Source organism: Callospermophilus lateralis, chromosome 4 (genome assembly GCF_048772815.1).
Source record: "Callospermophilus lateralis isolate mCalLat2 chromosome 4, mCalLat2.hap1, whole genome shotgun sequence".
In the NCBI taxonomy this organism is placed as follows: domain Eukaryota; kingdom Metazoa; phylum Chordata; class Mammalia; order Rodentia; family Sciuridae; genus Callospermophilus; species Callospermophilus lateralis.
This window is the reverse complement of record NC_135308.1, coordinates 102566480-102575873: the sequence shown is the minus strand read 5'-3', so window position 1 is coordinate 102575873 and position 9394 is coordinate 102566480.

The following is a 9394-nucleotide window of genomic DNA, read 5'->3' as shown; positions in this document are numbered from 1 at the left end:
GCAGTATGGAGATTTCTTGGAAAGCTCGGAATGGAACCACCATTTGATCCAGCTATTCCACTACTCGGTCTATTCCCTAAAGACCTAAAAAGAGCACACTATAGGGACACTGCTACATCCATGTTCATAGCAGCACAATTCACAATAGCAAGACTGTGGAACCAACCTAGATGCCCTTCAATAGACGAATGGATAAAAAAAATGTGGCATTTATACACAATGGAGTATTACTCTGCATTAAGAAACGACAAAATCATATAATTTGGAGGGAAATGGATGGTATTAGAGCAGATTATGCTAAGTGAAGCTAGCCAATCCCTTAAAAACAAATGCCAAATGTCTTCTTTGATATAAGGAGAGTAACTAAGAACAGAGTAGGGAAGAAGAGCATGAGAAGAAGATTAACATTAAACAGGGATGAGAGGTGGGAGGGAAAGGGAGAGAGAAGGGAAATTGCATGTAAATGGAAGGAGACCCTCAGGGGTAAACAAAATTACATACAAGAGGAAGTGAGGGGAAAGGAGGGAAAATATAAGGGGGAGAAATGAATTACAGTAGAGGGGGTAGAGAGAGAAGAGGGGAGGGGAGGGGGGAGGGGGGATAGTAGAGGATAGGAAAGGCAGCAGAATACAACAGACTCCAGAATGGCAATATGTAAATCAATGGTTGTGCAACTGAAGTGATTCTGCAATCTGTATATGGGGTAAAAATGGGAGTTCATATCCCACTTGAATCAAAGTGTGAAATATGATATATCAAGAACTATGTAATGTTTTGAACAACCTACAATAAAAATTAATTAAAAAAAAATAAGAATAGAAAAAAAAAATCAGAGCTGAAATTAATGAAATTGAAACAAAAGAAAAAATTGAAAAAATTGACAAAACTAAAAGTTGGTTCTTTGAAAAAATAAATAAGATCGAGAGACCCTTAGCCATGCTAATGAAGAGAAGAAGAGAGGGAACTCAAATTACTAGCATACAGGATGAAAAAGGCAATATCACAACAGACACTTCAGAAATACAGAAGATAATTAGAAATTATTTTGAATCCTTATACTCAAATAAAATAGAAGATAGTAAAGGCATCGGTAAATTTCTTAAGTCATATGATCTACCTAGATTGAGTCAGGAGGATATAGACAACCTAAACAGACCAATATCAATCGAGGAAATAGAAGATGCCATCAAAAGACTACCAACTAAGAAAAGCCCAGGACCAGATGGGTATACAGCAGAGTTTTACAAAACCTTTAAAGAGGAACTAATACCAATACTTTTCAAGCTATTTCAGGAAATAGAGAAAGAGGGAGAACTTCCAAATTCATTCTACGAGGCCAACATCACCCTGATTCCTAAACCAGACAAAGACACTTCAAAGAAAACAGACCAATATCTCTAATGAATCTAGATGCAAAAATCCTCAATAAAATTCTGGTGAATCGGATACAAAAACATATCAAAAAAATTGTGCACCATGATCAAGTAGGATTCATCCCTGGGAGGCAAGGCTGGTTCATTATACGGAAATCAATAAATGTTATTCACCACATCAATAGACTTAAAGAAAAGAACCATATGATCATATCGATAGATGCAGAAAAAGCATTCGACAAAGTACAGCATCCCTTCATGTTCAAAACTCTAGAAAAACTAGGGATAACAGGAACATACCTCAATATTGTAAAAGCAATCTATGCTAAGCCTCAGGCTAGCATCATTCTGAACGGAGAAAAATTGAAGGCATTCCCTCTAAAATCTGGAACAAGACAGGGATGCCCTCTCTCACCACTTCTGTTCAACATAGTTCTCGAATCACTGGCCAGAGCAATTAGACAGACGAAAGAAATTAAAGGCATAAAAATAGGAAAAGAAGAACTTAAATTATCACTATTTGCAGATGACATGATTCTATACCTAGCAGACCCAAAAGGGTCTACAAAGAAACTATTAGAGCTAATAAATGAATTCAGTAAAGTGGCAGGATATAAAATCAACACGCATAAATCAAAGGCATTTCTGTATATCAGCAACAAATCCTCTGAAATGGAAATGAGGACAACCACTCCATTCACAATATCCTCAAAAAAAAAAAAATACTTGGGACTCAACCTAACAAAAGAGGTGAAAGACTTATACAATGAAAACTACAGAACCCTAAAGAGAGAAATAGAAGAAGATCTTAGAAGATGGAAAAATATACTCTGTTCATGGATAGGCCGAACCAACATCATCAAAATGGCGATATTACCAAAAGTTCTCTATAGGTTTAATGCAATGCCAATCAAAATCCCAATGGCATTTCTTGTAAAAATAGATAAAGCAATCATGAAATTCATATGGAAAAATAAAAGACCCAGAATAGCAAAAACAACTCTAAGCAGGAAGTGTGAATCAGGCGGTATGGTGATACCAGTCTTCAAACTATACTACAGAGCAATAGTAACAAAAACAGCATGGTACTGGTACCAAAACAGGCGGGTGGACCAATGGTACAGAATAGAGGACACAGAAACCAATCCACAAAATTACAACTATCTTATATTTAATAAAGGGCCTAAAAGCATGCAATGAAGGAAGGATAGCATCTTCAACAAATGGTGTTGGGAAAACTGGAAATCCATATGCAACAAAATGAAATTGAATCCCTTTCTCTCGCCATGCACAAAAGTTAACTCAAAATGGATCATGGAGCTTGATATCAAATCAGAGACATGGCGTCTGATAGAAGAAAAAGTTGGCTACGATCTACATATTGTGGGGTTGGGCTCCAAATTCCTCAATAGGACACCCATAGCACAAGAGTTAATAACTAGAATCAACAAATGGGACTTACTCAAACTAAAAAGTTTTTTTCTCAACAAAAGAAACAATAAGAGAGATAAATAGGGAGCCTACATCCTGGGAACAAATCTTTACTCCTCACACTTCAGATAGAGCCCTAATATCCAGAGTATACAAAGAACTCAAAAAATTAAACAATAAGATAACAAATAACCCAATCAACAAATGGGCCAAGGACCTGAACAGACACTTCTCAGAGGAGGACATAAAATTAATCAACAAGTACTTGAAAAAATGCTCACCATCTCTAGCAGTGAGAGAAATGCAAATCAAAACCACCCTAAGATACCATCTCACTCCAGTAAGATTGGCAGCCATTCTGAAGTCAAACAACAACAAGTGCTGGCGAGGATGTGGGGAAAAGGGTACATTGGTACATTGCTGGTGGGACTGCAAATTGGTGCGGCCAATATGGAAAGCAGTATGGAGATTTCTTGGAATGTTGGGAATGGAACCACCATTTGACCCAGCTATTCCCCTTCTTGGTCTATTCCCTAAAGACCTAAAAAGAGCATACTACAGGGACACTGCTATATTGCTGTTCATAGCAGCACAATTCACAATAGCAAGACTGTGGAACCAACCTCGATGCCCTTCAATAGATGAATGGATAAAAAAAAATGTGCCATTTATACATAATGGAGTATTACTCTGCATTAAAAAATGACAAAATCATAGAATTTCAGGGAAATGGATGGCATTAGAGCAGATTATGCTAAGTAAAGCTAGCCAATCCCTAAAAAACAAATGCCAAATGTCTTCTTTGATATAAGGAGAGTAACTAAGAACAGAGTAGGGAGGAAGAACATGAGAAGAAGATTAACATTAAACAGGGATGAGAGGTGGGAGGGAAAGGGAAAGAGAAGGGAAATTGCATGGAAATGGAAGGAGACCCTCAGGGTTATACAAAATTACATACAAGAGGAAGTGAGGGGAAAGGGAAAAAAACAAGGGGGAGAAATGAATTACAGTAGATGGGGTACAGAGAGAAGAGGGGAGGGGAGGGGAGGGAGGGGGGATAGTAGAGGATAGGAAAGGCAGCAGAATACAACAGACACTAGTATGGCAATATGTAAATCAGTGGATGTGTAACCGATGTGATTCTGCAATCTGTATACGGGGTAAAAATGGGAGTTCATAATCCACTTGAATCAAAGTGTGAAATATGATATGTCAAGAACTATGTAATGTTTTGAACAACCAACAATAAAAAAAAGAGAGAGAATGGTAGGAAATGAGGTCACTCCACATATTCCTACTGTGTCCCTAGACATTGTACATGTGTTGTTCTTTGGAAGTCTTTTCCCAGTCCATTGAATGAGTATTCCTTTCCTTCAGTACACTGAAATTATGAGACAAGGACTGTATCTTTTATTAACATTGTACTGTTAATATCCTTAAACACATTACATATAAACCTGATAGTGCATGATAAATAAATAAATGAATATACAATGCCCCTACTTCGATTCTATCACTCATGTTTTACACATAGACAAGGTGGTAACAACTGCTTGGTTTGCCTACTTGCTCAGTTGACCTAGACTGTAAGCTGAGTGACATCAGAGCCTTTGGCAGTCTTATTCATTGATACTTTCTTGGAGCCTTGTGTGGTGCTTAGCATATGGATGTGCCCAATAAATGTGTGTGGAATGAATGATTGAAGCCATAATTTTCCTGCTGAAGAATCAAGTATATATGTAATTACATGATTTTCATATATGTAGTTGCAAAAAGTTAACTTTGGAAATTAGTATTAACCGAGGGCATGTTAGCAGGGTGTTCCCATTCTGTTCAGATCCCCAGACATTTAGTACTTCCGTGACTATACTGCCACTCCCTAACCTCTGCCCTTCTGTGACAACATGTGGATTAGCAGCTATGAAATAAATCTTTTATTTCAGATTTCTAACAACCAGGGGATTAAAACACAAATGGTGTAAATGGTGTAGTCATTCTTTCAACATGATACTTTCCTTATTAGAATGGAGGTGTGTTTATTGCCACACAAAGCAGACCTTTGCCCTGAGAAATAGCACTAGTGCCCAGAGTCCATTCATTTCCTTACTTTGTGTATTGCTTGTTGTAATTTCCAAGATGGCATATTTATGAACACTAGATATTACATTGGAAATTGTATTTTTCATCTATATTACATTGCTTGAGAATATTGTCATAAATTCCAAATTTGTGCATCTAAAACATATTATAAATAAGATGTATGCTATTCACACTCAACTTAACATATATTGCACTGCAATGAATTAGCCAGTAGCACATTGGAAAGTTTTTTGGGAGTAATTCACCCTTAAGATTAATAGCAGAAAAGGAAGGCACCTCCCAGTCCAATTTAATAGCATGGCAATGATTTAACAGTAACCTTGACAGCCTTTCCAGAGTAAATAATTACCATTTCCATCATTGCTTAAGATAGCTTGTTAGGTACAAATTACTTGGGTACTTAGATATCATGAATTACTTATTGCTGGAGACCTTATGTGGGGAGAGGATAATTTCTTAAGGTGAAAAGTAGGGAAAGCAGAAAGAAATGTTCAATTCTGAAGATGCTGCTAATAACCCACAAAAAACCAAAAGGTCTTGGCTATAGACTATGGGAAAGTAGTGACCACAAAATAATTATATTTCTGGGACAAAGTAGGGTTAATGAAATGAGTCTTTTTGTCAAAGCATTCAGAAAATTATTAGAAAAGCAAGTCCTGAAAGCCAAAGCAGAGGGTAGTGGGATAATGAAAATGTGACTGTCTGTATAGACATATAGAAGTGCTGTAGGTCTTGAAAAACGAATTACAGCTTGAGCTCCTCTATAAGATGGGGAAAAACTCTGAAGACCTTGTTTCTAGATCAGCCAGCAAAAAAATGCCCCATTTGCTTAGTCTTGTCAGAATGTACGAAATTCCTATGTTCTGTCACTCTGCCCCCCACCCCCACCCCACCTTGTGCCAGTGCTAGGAATAGAATCTGTGCTCCAGCCTGATTTTAGTGACTTTTGACAGGCTTGAAAAAATTTCTGATTGAACCAATTTATATCACTTCAGTAGTTAATGTTTTATATACATTTCAGCCCTTTTAAAGACATACATATTCTTTCCTTTTTACATCTTCTTCCCTTTTATATGTACACTTAAACTATATGACTATTCCCACTATCTTCTTCCCTTTTTCTTGCTCTTGGGCTGCCTCATTCCATCCTATGCCTCTGTATGAGTCTTCAGTGGTGATTTTCAAAACCATAATAAGAGTTCTAATTTCTCTCATGAATAAAGGTGAATTTCCAGCTGCCTGCCAGATAGCCCACACTGATGTTGGCTTGCTTCTTAGATTTGCTGGGTTCCTCCTCAAACTAATTCCTCCTTTTGTGTTTTCTTTTCTGCTTTTGGGCACAACCATCCTATGCAGACTTTCATCTTCACAAGTATCTCAAAATAACATTCTCAAATGTCTTTTCTCCCATACCCCATATTGATCCCACTTTTTTAGCCATTACACCATGTTATTGGAGGGAGTTCAGTGTAGAAATGATGTGATCTGACTTAAAAACCATACCGGATGCTCTGTAGACAATAGACTTTAAGGTATAAAGGTAGAGGCAAGGTGACTGTTAGGATACAACTTCAGTAATTTAGGCCAAAAGTGATGGTGGTTTGGACTAGAGTGGTGGCAGTAAATGATGATTGGAGAAGACTTAATTTTGCATATGCTTTGTAGGAAGAGCTGAATGTATTTTTTCAACAAATTCTGTGTAGAGGGTAAGAGAAAGAGAAAAATTTTTTAAAAAATGATTCCTAGGTTTCTGGTTTGAATAGTGGAAAAGTAGAACTGACACTGAGACGGGGATGGTGGGGTGGGGGAAGAAAGCATATTCAGTCAAGGATTTGGGTTATGTATTATGAATTTGGTGTTGAACAAACTAAATTTGAGATGTCTACAGATATTCAAAAACACATATTGAATAGGCAGTCATATTAATATTTCTGAGATTTGGGGAGAAATCAGGGGTAAGGATGTAAATTTGGGAGTGTTCATTACGATCCCATATGACATAGCACACAGGTTGTTAATGTATGTGAAGAAGCAGAGGAAGTTCAAGAATCAAGCCATGAGGAAATTTCAAAATTTGGATATTAGAGACCTGAAGAAGAAGAAGCAAAAGAGATAAAGGAAGAGTGAAGGAGGAGAATTGAGAAAGCACACTGTCCTGGGAGCACAGAGAAGCCAGGGTCCCAAGGAGGGAATAATAATCATTTGTGTCATGTAAAGCTAGTGGATTGAATAAGGTAAGTGTTGAACACAGACATTTAGGGTTAGGAAAAGGAATCATAACTAAGAACTATCTTGTGGCATGAAAATCTTATTGGAATAGCCTTAAGAGAGGATAAAAGTAGAAAAGCCAGAGAAAGAAAGCCTAGATGACCATCTCAAGGAGTTTTGTGGCAGCAGACAAATAGTGTAGTAGCTAGAGAGAATGTTGGATGGAGTTTCTCTTGGTCTACCTTTGCAGAGCCTGAGAGAGAGAGAGTTGGCTGCATATGATTTACAGAGGGAGAGTCTTTTTTTCTTTAAGATTATTCTTAAAATTATAATTATTAGCACATTAATTGGGCAAATTGGGGGGCATTATGGTTTGGATATGAGGTGTCCCCCAATAAACTAATGTGATAGACAATGCAGGAATGTTCAGTGATCAAATGGTAAGATAATGAGAACTGTAACCTCATCAGTGGATCAATCCATTTGATGAGATAATAATTTGAATTAATTAATGGGTGGTAGTTGTAGGCAGGTAGAGGGAGGCTGGAGGAAGTAGGTCCCTGCAGGTGTGATCTTGGGACTATATAATCCATGGTACCTAGCACCAAGCTCTCTCTGCTTTCTGGCTGTCATAAATTGAGCAGCTTTCCTCTGCCACACCCTTCAAACCAAGATGTTCTGCGTCACTTTAGGCTCAGCTCTGGATCTGGCTGACCATGGATTGAGCCTCTGAAACTGTGAGCCAAAATAAACTCTACCTTCTCTCAATCGTTCTTGTGGGTATGTTGATCACAATAATGAAAAGCCGACTAAAACAATTGGATTCACTGTGATATTTCCACGTGTGCATACATTATGCATTGATCATGCCCATCGACCCTCCTACTCTCACCCCTTCCCTTCTGCCAGCACTCTTACCAGTCCCTAGTAATCTCTCTTTCATTTTCAGATCAGCGTTTTTGTCTTTCTTCCTTTCTCCCTCTGTTCCCTTCCTCTCTCTGCCTACCTACCTTCCTTCCTTCTTTCTTTCTTTCCTTCCTTCCTCAGTTTCCACATATGAGAGATTACATGTGATACTTGGATTTCTTTATCTGGCTTATTTCACTTAACATGGTGTCCTTTAGTTCCATGCATCCTACAAATGACAGGATTTAATTATCCTTTATAGATAAATAATACTAAATTGTGTAGATACACCATATTTTTTGTCTGTTTATTTGATGATGGACATTTAGACTGATTTCATATCTTGTCTATGTGATCGTGCATACAGGTGTCTCTTTTGTATGCTGACATTTCCTTTGGGTATATACCTAGAAGAGGGAAAGAAATACTATGAGAGTTCTATTTTTAGTGTTTGGGGGGAACTTCCATACTGTTCTCCACAGTGGCTGCATTAATTTACATTCCCACAAACAGTGAATGAGTTCCTTTTTCTCCATATCCTTGCGAGCATTTATTATTTATTTATTTTTACTTTTTTTGATAATAGCCATTCTAATTGGAGTGAGATTGCATTTCATTGTACTTCTGATTTGCATTTCCTGGATCGATAATGGTACTGAACATTTTTCATATATTTATTGGCCTTTTATATTTATTCTTTTCAGAAGTGTCTATTCAGATCATTTGCTCAATTTAAAATTGGATTGCATTTTTAAAAATATTCTGGATATTAATACTCTGTCAGATGAATAATTGGCAAAGTGTTTTTTTTTTAGTACTGAGGATTGAACCCAGGGTTGCTTAATCACTGAGCCACATTGCTAGTCCTTTTTATTCTTTATTTTGAGACCGTATCTCACTAAGTTGCTCAGGATCTCACTAAACTGCTGAGATTGGTCTCAAACTTGCAATCCTCCTGCCTCAGCCTCCCAAGCTGCTAGTTTTACAGGCATGTGCCAGGTTCTGGCAAAGATTTTCTCCCATTCTCTAGACTTTCTTCACTCTGTTGATTGTACACACTTTGCTGTGCAGAGAAGCTTTTTAGCTTGATGTAATCCCATTGGTCAATTCTTGCTTTTTTTCTTGTGCTTTTTGGAGTCTTATCTGGAAACTCATTGTGTACCAATGTCTTGAAGTATTTCTCCTATGTTTTCTTCTAGTAGATTCAGAGTTTTTTTTAAGAATGTTTTTTATTTTTTTAGTTGTAGTGGACACAGTACCTTTATTTTATTTATTTATTTTTATCTGCTCCTGAGGATCGAACTCAGGGCCTCGCACATGCTAGGCCAGTGCTCTACTGCTGAGCCACAACCCCAGTCTCCAGAGTTTCAGGTTTT